At 38.6% G+C, this 19,738-nt stretch overlaps 1 long non-coding RNA gene across 1 annotated transcript; it reads left to right on the top strand.

Annotated features, from left to right (window-relative positions):
- Positions 1–8,445: 8,445 nt before the first annotated feature.
- On the top strand, positions 8,446–9,297 carry LOC109198696 (uncharacterized). Its single transcript, XR_002059365.2, has 3 exons — positions 8,446–8,505; positions 8,592–8,814; positions 8,910–9,297. It is a non-coding gene; the product is annotated as an uncharacterized LOC109198696 (long non-coding RNA).
- Positions 9,298–19,738: the final 10,441 nt, after the last annotated feature.

The following is a 19,738-nucleotide window of genomic DNA, read 5'->3' as shown; positions in this document are numbered from 1 at the left end:
GCATGGCTAACAGTTTGGTTTTCTGTCATTCTCTTACACGAGGATGAATTTATTACCAGAGCATCTTAACTGTGGTTGGACAAAAGGCCATGCCATGTATTCAGATGCCAAAAGAGGTTTGTGAACAGCGTGTTTCTAGCCTGCGATGAGCTTCCACAGTGGTCACCAGCCGCAGACACGAGTATCAAGTGGACATGTCTCAGTTTGCTCGTTATGGCACATTTGATGGTACAATCATTTCCGAGCCTTGAACAGGGACTACAGTGTTTGGCTTCAGCGGTTCGCTACGCTTTGCTAGTCATGGGAGGAACAGTCATTGCAGTTTGCAGGCTGACTTCAGGTGAATACGCATATTTTGACCCTCACCCACGTAAGTCTACAGGAATGCCATTGTCGCTAGCTGTAAGTGGTGGAACTGCAGTTATGTTAAAATTCACACGTCTTAACGACATGATTGACAGGCTCAAACGCTTGTACCGAATGTTTAGCATCGCACCAACCTGCACTTATGAGCTACAGCCTGTCGAGTTTCACAGTGAAAACGCAGCTGACCAAAGAGATGCTGATGAAAACAGACAAACGCTACAACTGTTCCAGCACCAGCTTTAAATGAACCTGAATTTGAAACCCCAAATCCACTGAGCAGACACAGAAAACTGTGACCGACACTTTAGTCCACTGAAGTGATGTCATCCAGAGTGGATTATTCAAATGAGCCAGCTGCTGAGCTGAACAATCGTCCTTCTGATTATTTAGAAATAGAAACCCTGCATCTTCTGTAAGAGACACTCAGGTAACAAAAGAATCTGTTCCTCAGAATGATTTAAACACTGCCTCCTGTTTAACTGAGACAACAGAGGAACTCTCACATAAACTGTTGAAGCTAATAAACAGAAGGAGAAAGATTAGGAGACGATTATTGGTCCAAGAAAAACTACCACAGAGAAAGGAAAATCAGAAAAAGAAAGAAAGACAGACGTACACTTTTGATGAAAGCTTTAAGGCAAAGAAAAAAGATTCTAGTAGAAAGTCTCATGATTCTGATCACAGTAAGAAAAAGAGTGTGTACAAAATAATCTGTATAAACTCAATGCTACATATAGAGAGAAACAGAGAGAACATTTGAGAAAAATCTATAGAGATAGTGCTAAAATTAGAGAGAGAAAAAGAGAACGTGTCATAAGATGTATAAAGAAGATTCCTTATTCCGAGAAAAGCAGAAGCGTATAACAAGAACTATAGAGAATCTTTCCGAGAAAAGCAGAAGGAACGTATGAGAAAAATAAAGAATCTATAGACAATCTCTATTCAAGAAGCAGAAGGAACGATAAGAACATATAGAGAATCTCCATGTTCAAGAAAAGAAAGGAACGAAGAAGAATATACAGAACTTGTGCTGATTCAGAGAGAAACATAAAGCTTACATGAGGTCATATGTATATAACTATATAAAGAAAGTGAAGAATTTAACAGAAAAAACGATCTTATCATAACGTTATGGAGAAGAGAGAAATTTCAGCAACACAAGGACAATATGAGAGAACGAATGAGAGTAAAATATTGGAACGGTTTTTCTTTTAGACAGATGCATAATATCAGATGTGCAATGAACATAAAAAGAAAATATCGTCAGATGCATCGACCAGCTGAAAGTTTACAGTGTCATCCAGATAACAGTTTAATGAATGAGGCCATATCTCGTTTCAGATCAAACATTAAGTCAGCACCATCTTATGTTTGTACTGTTTGTCTAAAAGCTTCTTTTCCTAATCAGGTGAAAATCTGCAAAAGAAACAATTACTCAAAACACCAAACTGTAGCTCAGCAGTGTCTAACTGGTAAATTTGTTCATGTGTGTGATGAAGCATGTAATGATCACTGCAGCTTTCCTGTTGAGAGAAAAAAGGAGTATATCTGTCACACGTGTCACAGTTCCCTCAAAAGTGGACGCATGCCAAGGCTTGCTGCTGTCAATGGTTTAGAACTGCAGGATATTCCAGCTGAACTGTGTGATCTCAACATTCTGGAGAGACATCTGATTGCCAAATGCATACCATTTGCTAAGATTATTCCACTTCCAAAGGGCAGACAAAGACTCATACGTGGTAATGTGGTGTGTGTACCATCTGAAGTCCAACAAACAGTTGACTGTTTACCGGCTCAGAAACCAATCACAGATAATGAGGATCAAGCTAAAAGACGACTGTGCTACAAAGGCCATCAGCTGTTCCAGACTGTCACCTGGTCTAAACTGATCCAAGCCCTGCGTAAACTGAAACAGATTCATCCACAGTACACAGATATTTATCAGAGATGATGCATTGCTTTGTGATCCAACGTTACCTGATGATGACAGCAGTGATGAAGCCAGCATGGGAAGTGATGATTATGATGAAGCAGATTTAATGGAAATTGACAACTATGAAAAGATGCCCTTTTGGTGAAAGAGTCTGAAAGTGAACAAGATTAATATGCAATCCTGTGATGAACAACCAGAGGACAAAATCCAGAGGAACCAGAAAGTGATTGAACAATGGAGGTTTTGCTCTAGAGTTGTCTGCAGCCTGTTGACATTCAGAAGAATTCTCTGTTTCACTGATAACACATTGTGTGGCTCCTGCAGAAAGAAACATCCTGTTAGCTTCTTCAAATCCTCATTGGAAGCTGCATTCTGTGCAGTTTCCTACTGGTCAGAATACACTGGATGAAAAGAGTCTTAAACTCACACCGAGTGCTTACTTCAAGTCAGGCTTCAACATTGATGCAGATTGCTAAGAACAAATTACCTATTTTCTCACAGTTGTAATGAATACACTTGGCTAATTCCAGCATGACATACAGCTAAGGAAAGGTAAAACTATGACCAAAGATGGACCAAATCCATCAGGAATTACAAGTAAGACAAAGTAAGAAGCTGGTAGAAATAAAGATGCAGTCAGATTATGCAGCCACTAAGGAACCACTTACTGGCAGAAAACTACCAGAGATTATCAGTATGGTTGTCAAATAGGAACACCTCAGTTCTTTGTCACTTCTCTGCTGCTGAGATGAGATGGCCTGAAGTGATTCAAGCAATAAGAGACAGCAAGGTGAAAGGTTGATTTGAAGCCCTGACTGGTCAGAAAAGTGTGAAATTCTAAGATCAAATCCAGTAACCACCATGCGATGTTTGATAAGCGTGTTGAGGCTTGTTCAGAGATTTGCTTTTTTCTCGCACAGCCCCTTGGTGAAATCATTGATTACTTTTACAGAGTTGAGTTCCAGCACAGAGGTAGTCCGCATATACACATGTTGCTGTGGATTCGAGAAAAGGTAGAAGTAGATGTGGATGATGACCAAACTGTCTGTGACTTTGTGGACAGATACATCTCAGCTCAACTCCTGATCCAGAAAACAGCCTGAACTGCACAAAAAGTGCTGAACTACAAAAGCACAGCAAAAACACCAAAAACATGCTTTAAGAGTGTGAACTCTGGTTGTAGATTGGTTCCCAAACCACCAGCCACAAGAACAGATTGTGAGACAGATGAGGATTCAGACACTGAAGCGCAAAGCCAACTCAGACCTTTGTTGAACCTGCTGAAGGAACTGAAGCTGCTTCCCTCACCATAGAGGCAGATTCTGTCACGATGCAACTTGACAATGAATGGTATGAGCAATGCCTCCAGACATAAACAAGAAACGCTCTATTCTGAAACGTGACCCAAGGACTGTTGGATAACAATACACCCAGACTGCTTGAGCCTGAACTCTATTAGATGTCTCGTTATCTTGAATGCCTATTTGTATAGAATACTCTGTAATAATAACGAAGAAGAATCTGGCCTCTCTGAATACCTGAAGACAGTTATTGAAACTCTGATAAGACACGGTCAATGAATGTGATGAAATGAGAGCTGTGATGCAGCTTATTCAAAAAGAGAATCAGCGCACAGGAGTGTGTGACTCGAGTCTGTGGCCTAAAATGAAAAATGTTCCCGCAGTGTTGTATTTGTACCAACAGATGATAACCCAGTAAAAATGAGCGCCCGATGAGCTACCTGGAATCCACAACACATGACAGTTGTAATATTTGGATGACAAGTTGAGTGATAAATACAAATGCAGACCTGAGACACCAGAATATGAGGAAATGTCCCTGGCTGATTTTGCTGCCCTGTGCCGGTTGGTGAGTGGTCCAAATGAAGGAAAAGATGTGCTTCCTCTTCTAACCAGCTTGGATTTGTACAAGGCGAAAGAATGATAAACCAGCTATAATCAGGTATTACCACTGTTCACAGGAAAAGATCCTGAGCATATTATGGTCGACTGTTGAGACTTACCTTCCACACAGATCAGAGCAGAACTGAACCACAAGGGTTCCAAACCTATCAGTCCTTCTACAACTCAGGTTTTGTACGACTTCCATGTTCAGACCACAGTGAGTCTGTGAAAAGGGTTGTGAAGAAATAAAGACAAGTATGAGAAGAACTCTGAGGATATTGAGAGTGCACTGGAAGAGTTTGAACAAATAGGGATGTTGTGATTGATGAATGGTGTAATCTTGCTCCTGAATCTGAAGTTGTGAGGCTGCGATGTGATGAGAATCTTCCTGAGAGACATTCTGATGATGAGAACGAACAGGAAAATGTCCCTGACTACAGTCGTCAGTCTGATGCTGTAACAGAGATCAGAGCCATCAGAGAACAACCTGCAGTCGATCCAGCTGTGGTACGTGTAATGTATCAGAATCTGAACCAGAAGCAGGCCTGCGTGTTCTATGCTATAAGAGACTGGTGTATTCAGCGAGTTTGTGGTTTGAACCCAGATCCATTTTTCTTCTATATCAACGGTGGTGCAGGAACTGGAAAGTCACATCTGATTAAATGTATTCACTCTGAAGCATCAAAGATCCTGAGCAGACTGCCTGCTAATGCAGAAGAAGCTGACATATCAAATCCAACTGTTTTACTGACGTCATTTACGGGACAGCAGCTTTTTCTATCAATGGCTCTACGTTACATTCTCTACTGAAACTACCCAGGAGTCTGAAACCACCCATTCAAGGACTTGGTAACAACTGGATGAAGTCAGATGTGAGCTTATGAATGCCGAAATTATTGTTATTGATGAGATTTCAATGGTTTCAAAACCCCTTTTTGCTTATGTGGATGCAAGACTGAAACAAATCAAAGGCACTCAGAGACCTTTTGGTGGAATGTCAGTTTTAGCTGTTGGAGATTTTTACCAGCTGCCACCAGTGCGACAGTCTAAGCCTCTCTGTGTTTATGATCCAGAACAGATTGACCTATGGCAGGAGCATTTTCAGATGATCACTCTAACCGAGATCATGCGTCAGAAAGATGATGTGGCCTTTGCAGAGATGCTGAACAGGATTAGAGTCAAAGAAAAGACAGATGAGCTTTCTCAGTGCGACAGAGATTTGTTGTCACAGGCTGTGACTGCACCAGAAGAATGTCCAATTGAGGTCTTACACATTTATGCCACCAACAAGAATGTTGAATCCACAACACAGATACGCTCAAGAAGCTTCATTCAAACATTATAATCATCAATGCAGACGATTTCCAGAAGGATAAACGTACAGGCAGAATGGCACGAAGAGACAAACCATTTACAGGTGGGCGAAATGATTTACCCGACACCCTGAATGTTGCTGAAGGAGCTCGAGTGATGCTGACCAGAAACTTGGACACACTAAACGGTTTGGTCAATGGTGCTTTTGTATACTGATAAAGGTGGTGAGATCTGAAATGATGGACACATAATTAAACTGGGGCTCAGAATGGACAACCGGCAGCCTATGAGACACAACCGCAGTGCTAATGCAGCATCTGATGATCTTGTTTACATTGAGAGAGCAGAGGAGAGTCTGAAGTTTAAAGGAGCGGTACGCAGACAGTTTCCTGTAAAGCTCGCATTTGCCTGCACAATCCACAAAACCCAGGGTCTTACAACACAGACAGCTGTAGTTTCAATGAAGAACATTTTTGAACCAGGTATGGCTTATGTTGCTCTCAGCAGGGTGACGTCTCTCAGTGGACTCTATTTGCAGGACTTGGATGAGAACAAGATTTATGCCAATCCCGAGGTAACTGCAGTGCTCCAAACCATGAGACAAGCCAGCGTTGAGGAAATGATGCCTCTTCTTCAGGTCAGAGAAACAGCCAGCAGACCTGACACTCTTACACTGATCCATCACAATACGGAGGGTTTGCCATCTCACATCAGTGACATCAAGAGTCATCATGAAATGTGTTTAGCAGATGTTTTGTGTCTCACAGAGTCTCACCTCCAAGGCTCCTTTGTTGCAGACAGTCTTCATTTGGACGGCTACACCATGTTCAAACGCAACAGACATGTGTCCTACACAAACTTTCCTCACATGGCCAGCAGAAGTGGTGGAGGAGTTGTTGTGTATTTGAGGAATCATTTTCAGGTTCAGGTAAAACAGTATCTGCATAATGTCACTGATCTTGAGTTTTAGTGTTGAAGGTTCAGGCTCCATTCCCTGCGCTCATTGCTGTTGTGTACAGACCTCCTGACTACAGTTTGACACCATTCATGCAAAACCTGGTAAGTCTTTTAGATTCACTTGAAATAATGGACTGTCACCCAATCATTGTGTGTGGAGATTTTAATGAGAACCAGTTACAGAGTGGAAGAAAACAGATTCTGGAGCAGTTTCAGTCTAGAGGGTATTCACAGCTGATCACTTCTGCCACTACAGACAAGAACACCCTGCTTGACCTCATTTTGTTTCTCAGCCACAGCAAAGTCTCCATTCAGGTGTCCTGAGGACATATTACAGTTACCACAACCCTGTGTTTTGTGTCCTGTCCTCCAGCCAATCATGAAGTTGTCTGGTGAGTTTTGAAACAATTACAGATCATGTTTGTTACAGAGTTTACTGATTGTAGAGCATGAAAAAGATTTTTCATTGAAAAATCATATTTCTTCATATTGTCTTCCCTACTCTGTCTGTAAGAAGACCCTTTCTTATTGCAATGTTATTAATCATTTCACCAAATCATGGCTGTACTTCATGCAGAGCCGGGAGATCTGCTTTCTGTTATCATGCACCTCTGATCTGAAATATGCTGCAAAAAGTATTAAACGGACATAATTTATTTTTTATTCTCATGTTTTAAATGACTAAATCTACTAATGCATTTTTCATGGATGTTAATTGTCATCTCCTTTTTGATACTTTTTTTACTCTGACGTATGTAGCTCAACAAACGAGATCTTCCTTCCAAGGGCTTTCAAATATGAATAGTAAATAAATAAATCCCAGATAAATGCAGGTATTATTATGGGTCACATGAATAAATACAGACAATTATATTTTCTTGATTATAGTAAATTTTGTAGAATCAATGTTTTGGGATAAATGAGGTTTTGCTTATCATGTTTACAGGTAAAAAAAATGTTAAAAGTTTTAAACTATCTTTAGGCTACCAGAGATGTCTATAACAATACATTACGTAGAGAAAAACATTTTTGCAGCTTACAGAATATGTATAAAAACTGATTTAGAAGTACATGGAAAGTTTCTGCATCCATTTTCTGACTTGGCCTTTATCCGGGTGGGTTTGGGTTTGGGTGGATAAAGGCCAAGTCAGAATTCTCTGAGCAGCTGGAAAAAGCTGCTAGTAAACAAAGACATCAGAAAGCAGGGGCTTTAGGTGTAGTCCCCGCTTTCTGACGCACTAATTAGATTAGTAACTGACACCCATACCAGCATTACATAGACACTTGGGGGCTGAGATGGGTGGGTGGGGAGGGTGGGTGGTGTTAAAAGCACTTTATGTTTTGTAGATCTATTTTTCAGACAGGGCACACACAGTCCTGTCTCCTTTGTGGGAAAACCTTCAAACTTCACCATCCTCAGCTGAAACAACAACATCTTAACACCATCTTCATGAACTGCTGAGCCAAACCTGATCCATCAGTGCTGGACTGCACAGATAACTACATGCCACAAGGAGACTGCTGTTTTATGAACTGCCATACCAGTGTGTCTTCAATGGAGAAGATGACACACCCATCACCTGACCTCCTGCCTGATCTGGAGACCATCATCATGCTGCCACACTACACACCTCTGAGACCATCAATGATGACTCATACTGAGGAAACTGTATTTGCTGTCAGAAATGCTCAGTGATCCTCAGAGCAGAGAGAGGTATGATTCTTTATCTTTGATAAAAATGCCATTGCTTTTAATTCATTTAATTAATTTAAATCCTGATTATTGCATAAAGAATTACACACTCAAATGATTATACTTGTTGACACTTTTTGAGTTTTAATTCACATTATGGATTACAAATCTATGCTTTTTCTACTCTGTCTCTCTGTGCAGGTATTGCTGTCTTCTGAGTTCTTCAGTGTCCCAACTGAGACATTCAAACCTCATCACAGAGCTCCTGTCTTTCCTCACCATCATGTGAGTGTGAGATTGCTCTGGATTCTGGTTATGTGGCCTGCAGCACCTATAAGGTATTTCAACATTGTTCATTTTATAACTTATTTCTAGTTTTTAGGCCTTAACACAAATAAAATGTTCCTTTTTCTGTATTTTTTAGAACAAGCTCGTACAGTGTGCCTGCATTCCAGCTTCTTAGACTCTACGCAAGTGGACAGAGTATCAGTGTTTGGCCACCCTTACAGACACCGACTTCTGTCAACTCACTGCTACTGATCAGGCACCTCACTCCAGGAAGACAGAGGGCTGCAAGCCTGTCATCGTTTCCAGTGTGGCTTTGTATTCTTGGGGTAGTATCAGATTTTTCCCACAAATATTCAAAGGTAACACTTATTTTAAGCTTAGTTATTAAATCAAAAGTCTTCCCTTGTGTTAATTTTTTATTATATTTTTTTGTTTGTTTGTTGTTTTCTTTTAGATTTATATGCAGTGATCGGATGTGGTGGAGCTTTGTTAACTGTGTGGAAAACATCTGTTTGTGATTATATTTACAATGAGGCTTTAAGGTGACAGTTTCCATGTAATTTCAATCCTTTTACTAAGCAAAAACATGTTTGTAATTAACATATTTTTTCAGTTTTGTCTTTTGGATTTATGGTTAACATTCCTCCGTGACAGCAAATACTAAACTGGTCCAAGTAACCAGCATATCATTGGTCAAAGGCAAAAAGGACCACATGTCACACTAGCAATGAATTTTTGACTGTGTTTGTGTCACCAGATTTAACAAACAATATCAGACATATGAAACTGAACTCTGGATTAATGTGCAGATGTTTTTTGTGTTTTTTTAAATTGTTGAATAATTATTTTGTAGGACAAACCCAATCTATTTACCCAAACAATGTAACTTGTTTGGGTAAATAGTGGATTAATATATCTAAGTCTATAAGTATAGCAAGCTGAATTCATACAAACACACAGCTCTAAATCTTGAATTGTAGGATGTACAAAAATGATCATGTGATTATTATGGACATTTAAATAACTATATCTATTGAACCATTACACATATTCTTTATAGAAATTACACAATCTCAAAATGTGAAAAAAGAAAGTGTTTAAGTGAATAAATAATGTGTGTTTGTATGAATCCTGCCTTAGTATGGGGTGTCAGTAACTACATTAGTATAGAGTAGGTCTAACAGTGGTTTTCCACATCTGCTCTAATATATATAGATAATGGGTCAGACATATAAAGTCATTTTGAAAGTTCATAAAGGTCACATCCATTTATATATGTTCCTCTTTATCATTTTATATTAGGTCACACAGCTGACTTTTGTTTTGATCAGAGTAGAACCATAACATTCATGCTAATGGTTCTACTGTTTACAGTTACTTTATGATGGATTTCATCCTGGTCACAGCACTATGTGAAAAGCTGTTAGAGGTAAAGTTAACCCAATTAATACCTCATCATAAGTAACTCTCTAACGCAAAGCAGTGATTATTTTTCACTGTAATTTATTCCATAACAATGTTCTTTATTTGATCCCTGTTTCTTTAAATATGGACATCTATTTTTCAGCTGTGTGACTCTCCACACCAAATATATCACAATGTGGACTTCATTTCGACAGTATTTTGTAGATTGGTACCATGTTTATCATAAAATCAGGAAACTGTAAACTAATTGAAAAAATGAAGCTTATGAAAATTTTAATGAGGCATTGGAACATGTTGTTTATCCTTGCCAAATGGTATTTACACAAAACTCCAGCAAATCAGAGGATATATTTTTGTCTCTCACTTGCTGTTTATATATGTGTATATTTTTGCAGTTAATAGCCTATCATGTGTCTGCGCATCTTAGGATATAAACATAAACATGGCAAACAAGGATATGTTCACAATTCCAACAGATGCTTCAATTGTTTGTATAGATTCATTTGATTTGCATTTTCTATTAATATTTTTTTGTTTGTCCCAAATGGGATTTTTATTTTTGTATGCCATTATTGTAATCATTGGAAACAACTGAAACAACAAAATATTTTGTATCATATGTTTCTAAAAATATTTCAATGTTCTACTTTTCTACTACTAGTTTTCTACTTTCTAAACTTTCTTCCACTCTTTGGCATTTCAATAACATTATTTTTTGGGTGTTTTTATCTCTGACCGCAGCATCTTGTGCATTTATTACCTAAATGTTATTTGTGTGGGTTTTGTTTTTGTTTGTTTGTTTTTTTGCCATTTTTAGATTTCACCAGCTGTGTAAACTCTGCAATTTTACCTTGGTTTTGTTCCACATCAGTTTATCTGCTGGCTGATTTTCTTCCTTTTCTAATGGTAATTTTTCACAGTTAAACAAGTAACTTTGAGGTTACTTCAGCCTTTTCAGCTGTTATCTGTTGACAGTTTTGCCTAATTATTACATTTCTGCAAAATTATAGCAGTTCTGATAACTTGTAATATTTCTGCCAAGTTTTTAATTTTCTACTAAATTATATTATTTTTTCTAGGTTACACTACTTTGTTTATTATGTTATGTTATGTTAAGTTATGTTATTCTAAATTATTACATTTCTGCTAAGTTGTAGCTTCTGGTAAACTACAACATTTCTGCTGAATTGTTATGTTTCTTCTAAGTTATTTCATTTCTGCTAAGTTATTACATTTTTGTTAACTTGATGTTGTTCTGCAACGTTATTAAATTTCAACAACTATTTAAACAATGACTTTGATTTCTTTAGCTTCTTCAGCTATTTTCAACTATTTTCAGCAGACAGCTTCAGCTTTACAGCATCCACACTGCATTTTCGCAGGAAATGCAAATTTTTCTAGTTGTGTGGATGCCCTAAAGGGCTTCCACACTATTGAGTTCCTGTTTCTCTTTATTCTTTATTATTCCAGTTGCTTCCGTACACTTTTTGGCACTTATCTACTCCCTCAGTTTTCAGCCGATTTTCTCCGTTCAAACTCTAAACTGTTCTGCTCTTTCTGCTAATGCCGGCTATGACTTTTGGTGTTTATTACTGTTATACTTTTAAAATATTACACTTTTTTCCTTTAATTTGTCCCATTGAAATGAATGGAAAACTTCCACAATTCTGCTAAAACTTGCTTGTCTTTGAAACTTAACTACTTTGTCATACTTTCACCTAGAAACTCCATTCAAACTTTAAAATGTTCTCAGATTATTGGGCTATTCCTGTCTGATTCAGCTTTTTCAGATCTTCTACCGTTTTAATCTTATCTCTCTTTAAGTTTTAAGTTGCAAAATTGTGATTTTTCAGAAATACATGCGTTGCTATGGTTGCTATGCAATTAAGTCAGAGTGAGTGCTGGTCCGTTCTGAATTTTCTCTTCATGTCTAAACAACTTCTTGCTACTCACTCAATTTCCACTCAATCCCCACAAATTATACATCAAAACGTAGGTATTTTTGCTGGCTTTCAGACAATGTCACTATCTTTATTGTGAGGTTTACCGTTTTTTCGCAATTTGCCTCGGAGTGACACAAGGTCTGACAAGTCCCCATTCAAAGTCTATGGGGAGGTTTTGAAATTCAGAGCTGAAATTCTGTAACGGGAGGCATTTTCAAATTGCCATATCTCTTTAACAAAGCAAAGTTAGGACATGAGGCTTGTGCCAATATATCTTCAGACACTGCTGACACTCACAGTGCAAGCAGTTTTTACAATCATCTTATCGTTGAGCAATGAATTACGTTTGTTTGAGGGGTGGAAATCTGTCCTTCTCTCAGTCTTCAAACTCTGGAAATGAAGCCGTTTCTTCTCTCGTCATATCTCCGCGACGGAGGTAGAACGAGCTATGAAAATCGCAGTGAAAGTACACCAAAGTCCGCTGATTCACCCAGTACAAGAATTATGCTTCTATGCCACCTAGTTTTTGAGTTACACGACGTTTTGTAACTCCAAAAAACGGCGTTCTTCGCCTCTCACCGCGATCTATTTTCTGACTGCCCAAGTATCTGTCTTTCAGACCGCCGCCCCCGTTCCAGGTGGCGCAATCAGTAATGACACGGCTCTGCAGCTCAAAGGTCGTGGGTTCAATCCCACCTTGGTCCACGTTTTTTTTTTCACTACAAATTTATACACTATCACAGACCTGTAATTTATATTGCTAATCTATAACAATTCTGCAAAGTTTTATGATTTTAGCAGCTTTTCTAATATGGACCTCAGATTCTTGTTAATGCTCCATGGCAGAAACAAGTACACAGCCTGATGAAGCAGACTGAGGCAGTACCTCTGATTGGTGAATTTGAGCAGAACCAGGTTGTTCTTTCATTTCATTTCTTTATTTATTTCACACATGGTTCAACAGTGTTTCTTTTTCTACATACAGAACCTTCTGCCTCTTTTCAGCAGAAATTCTGCTCATTCACCTCATCTCTTGTGTTGGAGTGCCCTCTTGTGGCGCCTTTTGGGTAGTGCCTTAGTGAACACTGCAAAGAAGTGGTATCAGACTGGTTTGTAGTGGAGGAATTTGTTGCCAGTTTCTTTCATCTTTAATCCGTATTCATGTTGTAATGTAGTAGTACCACAATATGGCAGAAACACTATGTTTTGGCACAAATACTTTGATTTAGTATACTTTAGCTTCTTCAGCTTCTTCACCCCTTTTCAGCAAAATTTTCATTTTTTTCACCCCTTTTCAGCACAAATTCCAGCTTTTTGGCTGTATTCAGAAAAAAGACAACTCTTTTGAGCAGAAACTCTGCTGATTCATCTCTTTTCAGCGCAGTTTCTGCTTCTTTGCCTCTTTTCTGCAGAAATTCTGCTGATTCATCTCTTTTCAGCGCAAGTTTTATGATTTTAGCAGCTTTTCTAATATGGACCTCAGATTCTTGTTAACGCTCCATGGCAGAAATACATACAAGTACCCACCTGATGAAGCAGACAGAGGCAGTACCTCTGATTGGTGAATTTGAGCAGAAACAGGTTGTTTTGCCTCTTTTCAGCAGAAAGTTTGCGTTTTCACCTCTTATCAGCACAAATGTCAGCCACTTCTGCTGTTTTTATCAGAATTTTCAGCTTTTTCACCTTTTTTCAGTTATGTGAGAACCAGTTTTACTCAATGAGTAGCTGAAAATTTTCAGCCTGTTCTGCTCTTTCAGAAGAATTTCTCTCATCATATCTCTTGGTGGGACAACAACTGCTTTGGCTCAGTGAGATGAGCAGCTACTGTGATTGCTTCTTTCCGTCTTTTCAGCAGAAATTCTGCTGATTTACCTCTTTTCAGCGCAATATTCTTCTTTCCATCTTTTCTGCAGAAATTCTGCTGATTCACCTCTTTTCTGCAAATTTTTCAGCTTTTCACTTCTTCTCAGCACAAAACTCAGCAGCCTCTGCTCATTTAGCAAAATTGTCAGTTTCTCCATCTCTTGTGTTTGTCGGAACAAGTTTAGTTCAGTGAGATGAGTAGCTGCTTTGAGAACAGAAGGGCTAGGTTCAAATCCTGGTCATGGGGTTTGAACACCTGTTTTCAGCACAAATCTTAACTTTTTAGCTGTTTTAAGCAGAAACCTGTTTTACGCAGAGAAACCTTTTCAACTCAATTTCAGCTTTTTCACCCCTTTCCAGCAAAATTTTCAGTTTCCCAGCTTTTTCAGCTATTTTCAGCAAAAACATCTTTCAGCAGAAATTCTGCTGATTCACCTCTATTCAGCGCAACGTTCTGCTTCTTTGCCTCTTTTCTGCAGAAATTCTGCTGATTCACCTCTTTTCTGCAAAATTTTCAACCATTTCACCTCTTATCAGCGCAATTCTCAGCAGTTTCTGCTCATTTCACCATAATTGTCAGTCTCTCCATCTCTTATCTTGTGAGAGTGAATTTGGCACAGTGAGATGAGTAGTTGCTTTGCACCCAGGAGGTCCAGGTTCGTATCATGCTCAGGGTGACATTCTTTTTTCACCACCATACAACTTTTTGCAACTTTTCAGCTTTTTCAGCTTTCAGCAGACAGCTTCAGCGTTAAGGCATCCACACAGCATTTTCGCAGGAAATGCAAATTTTCTAGTTGTGTGGATGCCCTAAAGGGCTTCCACACTATTGTTTCCTGTTTCTCTTTATTGTGTGGATGCCCTTAAAGGGCTTCCACACTATTGTTTTCCTGTTTCTCTTTCTTCTTTATTATATTCCCCTAGTTGCTTCCGTACACTTTTTGGCACTTAACTACTTCCTCAGTTTTCAGCCGATTTTCTCAGTTCAAACTCTATACTGTTCTGCTCTTTCTGCTCTTTCCGGCAATGACTTTTGGTGTTTATTACTGTTATACTTTTTAAAATATTACACTTTTTCCTTTAATTTGTCCCATTGAAATGAATGGAAAACTTCCACAATTCTGCTAAAACTTGCTTGTTTTGAAACTTAACTACTTTGTCATACTTTCACCTAGAAACTCCATTCAAACTTTAAAATGTTCTCAGATTATTGGGCTATTCCTGTCTGATTCAGCTTTTTCAGATCTTCTACCGTTTAATTTTATACCTCTTTAAGTTTCAGTTGCAAAATTGTGATTTTTCAGAAAATACATGCGTTGCTATGGTTGCTATGCAATTAAGTCAGAGTGAGTGCTGGTCCGTTCTGAATTTTCTCTTCATGTCTAAACAACTTCTTGCTACTCACTCAATTTCCACTCAATCCCCACAAATTATACATCAAAACGTAGGTATTTTTGCTGGCTTTCAGACAATATCACTATCTTTATTGTGAGATTTACCGTTTTTTCGCAATGTGCCTCGGAGTGACACAAGGTCTGACAAGTCCCCATTCAAAGTCTATGGGGAGGTTTTGAAATTCAGAGCTGAAATTCTGTAACGGGAGGCATTTTCAAATCGCCATATCTCTTGAACAAAGCAAAGTTAGGACATGAGGCTTGTGCCAATATATCTTCAGACACTGCTGACACTCACAGTGGAAGCAGTTTTTACAATTATCTTACCGTTGAGCAATGAATTACGTTTGTTTGAGGGGTGGAAATCTGTCCTTCTCTCAGTCGTCAAACTCTGGAAATGAAGCCGTTTCTTCTCTCGTCATATCTCCGCGGCGGAGGTAGAACGAGCTATGAAAATCGCAGTCAAAGTACACCAAAGTCCGCTGATTCACCCAGTACAAGAATTATGCTGCTAGCCCTCCTAGTTTTTGAGTTACACGACGTTTTGTAACTCCAAAAAACGGCGTTTTTCGCCTCTCACCGGGATCTAATTGTGACTGGTCATCAATCTGTTTTCAGACGCCCACCCCCTGTCCAGGTGGCGCAATCGGTAATGACACGGCTCTGCAGCTCAAAGGTCGTGGGTTCAATCCCACCTTGGTCCACATGTTTTTTTTTCACTACAAATTTATACACTATCACAGACCTGTAATTTATATTGCTAATTTTTCACTACAAATGAGTAGTGCAAAAACATACTATGTCTGCAACATCACAGTATATCTGTATGTTATAGTATTACTACTAAATCACAGTATTTCTGCCAATTCAAGGAGGCTGACTGTTACTAAGTGCATCAGTATACATAGGTCATCTGTTGTGTGGAGTGGCCTCTTGTGGCGCCTTTTGGTAGTGCCTTAGTAAACGTGAACACTGCAAAGAAGTGTATCAGACTGGTTTGTAGTGGAGAATTTGTTGCCAGTTTCTTTATCTTTAATCCGTATTCATGTTGTAATGTAGTAGTACCACAATATGGCAGAAACACTATGTTTTGGCACAAATACTTTGATTTGGTGTACTTTAGCTTCTTCACCCCTTTTCAGCAAAATTTTCATTTTTTTCACCCCTTTTCAGCACAAATTCCAGCTTTTTTGGCTGTTTTCAGAAAAAAAAACTCTTTTCAGCAGAAACTCTGCTGATTCATCTCTTTTCAGCGCAAGTTTCTGCTTCTTTGCCTCTTTTCTGCAGAAATTCTGCTGATTCACCTCTTTTCTGCAAAATTTTCAGCCATTTCACCTCTTATCAGCACAATTCTCAGCAGCTTCTGCTCATTTCAGCAGGATTGTCCGTCTCTCACCTCTTCTTTGTAAGAAGGACTTTGGCTCAGGGAAATGAATAGCTACCTTGAGACCATGAGGGCGAGGTTCGAATCCTGCTTTGGGCTTCTTCCTGCTTTGTTTGTTCCCCCTGCAAATTTATGTGAATTTGTATACTGTAATATCGCTGTATTCATCAAAACGTAGTGGCTAAGTAGGAGGCTGACTGTTACTAAGTGCATCAGTGTACATAGGTCATCTCTTGTGTTGGAGTGCCCTCTTGTGGCGCCTTTTGCCAGTTCTTTTATCTTTAATCCGTATTCATGTTGTAATGTAGTAACTTTTGTGCACAAATACCACAATATGGCAGAAATACTATGTTTTGGCACAAATACTTTCATTTGGTATACTTTAGCTCTTCACCCCAGGTGCAGCAGGTGCAGCCAATTTAACTGACCTAGATATACCAAGCCAGACTCTTAACAGCCCCTGTACACTTTGCTCTATGTGTATGTGTGTGTGTATATCAATATTCTCACATGTTAAAGTATTACTCCTCCATAATAGTATTCTGTTAAATCAAAGTACTTCTACTACATCTTAGTACTTCTGCTCAATCATACTATTTCTGCCAAATCTTGGTATTTTTCCAAAGCATAGTATTTCTGCCAAATCACAGTATAACTGCAAAATAAAGGTTTTTGAGCCAAATCATAGTTTTTGTGCTAAATCCTAGTACTCTGCTCAATGATAGAATTTCTGCTATGCTGTAGTGCTTTTGCTAGATTATAGAATTCTGCTAAGTCAAAGTATTTCATGTAAATCATAGTATTTATACCAAGTCCCAGTGTTTCTGCAAATCATAAATCATAAATAATGTGGCGTGTTGGGGGAACAGCTAGTTCCTCCCATCATGCTTGGACATGTGCTGCGTTTGATTCTTGTTTCAGTTTATGGTACGTTACTTTAACTGTTGTCTTGAATGTTGTGTTTATACACGGTACAAAGTCACTGACAGTTATGTTATATGGAAGAATGCAGTACCATAGTGAGTTGTTATGCTGTTATGAGGCTTGAAGCCATTGTGGCACAAGTAAGTGTGTTTAGTAAATATCTCCCCCTACCAGCTTGGAAGCGTGAAATACAGGCTCAATCTCTCCTTGTGAGTTTCTTTCCAAGATTCATCTGCATGCCACAAAATTTTAATAAGCAAAGTTAAGACGAGAGGCTGTGCCAATTCATCTTCAGACACTCGCAGTTGGAGCAGTTTTACTGTCATTTACTGTTGAGCCATAAATTACGTTTGTTTCAACTCCTAAAATGAAGTCGTTTCTTCTCTGTCATATCTCCGCGATGAGGCACAAAGAGCAATGAAAATCGCAGTCAAAGTTCACCAAATTCTGCTGATTCACCCAGTACAGGAATTGTGCTTCTATCCCACCTAGTTTTGAGTTACACGACATTTGTAACTCCAGAAACGGCGTTTATACACCTCTCACCGCGATCTAATTCTGACTGGTCATCTCCTGTTTTCCAGGCACCGCTCTCTTTGCTGGTGGCACAGTTGTAATGACACAGGTCTTAGCCCAAAGGTCGTGGTTCAATCCACCTTGGTCCACATGTTTTTTTCCTACAATTATACACTATCACAGACCACAATTCAATTGATAATTTATTACAATTTCATAGTATTGAGCAAATTATAGGACATGAGAAAAACCAATTATGTCTGCCAATCATAGTATTTTGCAGAAACATCGTATTCTAGTAAATCATAGTATTTGTACAAATCATAGTATTTCTGCAATAGCATAGTAAACTGTTATGTTATAGATTACTACTAAGTCATAGTATCTGCTTGTTATAGTATTGTGCTAAAATTAGTATTTGGCCAAATCCTTTTATTTCTGCCAACCATGGTATTGTGCTAAAAACAGTATTCATGCCAAATCATAGTATTTTTGCCAAATCATAAAATTTCTGCTAAATATAGTATTTGTGTTAAACAGTTATATTTAATGACAAATGTGCTTTATAGAGAGGGCTGCTGTAAAAAGACTAAGTATAACTGCTATGTTATTTATTTAAGTTTGCATGGTTGTCTTAAAGCCTTTGCGAACACAGCCTTGTTGTAGACAACCACACCTTTGCCTCACTATAGCACAGGTAAACGAAGTGGTGCCAAGTCCATTTAGCTCAGAATACCTCAGTGAGAGAACCTGTTACTGACTTTCTGTGTCCTGTGAGGATGCTTAGTGACTGTGTTAATTCTTCTCCATTTTAAAATACAACTCTGCTCTGCATCTGCTCGCACAATGTCTAATCCCCATCATTGCAGACTGTCCTGCACTGTTTTTTTAGGTCTTGTGCACTCCATCAACCAGCTCCTTGTATTGTGTTGAGGAGAAACTGTTCTATTGATCCTGTCAGTTAAATAAATGTATAATTATATTACATTTTAACAAGTAACCTTAATTTATTAATTGATTTTAACCATTATTTAAAATCTATAATCCTGTTTGGAATATTTATCAATTTATATACTTCAAGTTCTGCTAGTTTTTCTGTAGCAAAATAAATCTCATATAATAATAGATTTACATATATTTCACGTGTTCAATGCCAACTTTTTGTACTGGCGGGATATCCACTACCAGTAAATGCCTCTTCTTTTTTTTTCGACTCCGGCTCACTCGCATGTCTCCGCCCACTTCCCCCATCGCTGTGGTAAGAGCTACTTCTCTGCTTCTCTTCTCTGAAAGAAATGTTTATTAGCTGTTTGAGGATTTACCGAGCTTTTGTTAGTGACTTATAAAATCCAGTCGAAGTATAACTCTGATTAAAGTAACACAATGAATGCTTTTTTAGTAAAAGTTGTATTATTAAAGGGAGTGTTTTATGAGCTAATGCTAACAACCCAATGCTAATGCCTAGTGCTCCTATAGGCCCGGTGTGAAATGAAGACGGTTCATTTGACTGTAAACTACAGTTAGTGTTGTTTATTAGCTTCATTTGGTGTGTTAGTGTTTCTGAGACTGTTACAGAAGGTGCAGTTAGTTCTACCTCACAAATCGGTAGTAGGTTAAAACAGGCCATTCTTCAGGTTGTAAAGGTAACCGCCATCTTAGAACCAATAACTGCTGAAGCACCAGGTTGGCGACTTAATAGGAGCCTCTGCTGATCAGCGGAGAAGAGTCACGTGCTTGTATGCGCGTGTGTCTGTGTTGCAGGTTAATTAAGGGAAGGGAGACTGAGGATAAAACACATAGTTAATGTAAGAACAATAACAACCCTCATAAGAGT

This window comes from Oreochromis niloticus, unplaced genomic scaffold, assembly GCF_001858045.2.
Source record: "Oreochromis niloticus isolate F11D_XX unplaced genomic scaffold, O_niloticus_UMD_NMBU tig00000298_pilon, whole genome shotgun sequence".
NCBI lineage: Eukaryota > Metazoa > Chordata > Actinopteri > Cichliformes > Cichlidae > Oreochromis > Oreochromis niloticus.
The sequence above is the reverse complement of the archived record's forward strand: the minus strand, read 5'-3'. Positions and strand labels throughout refer to the sequence as shown.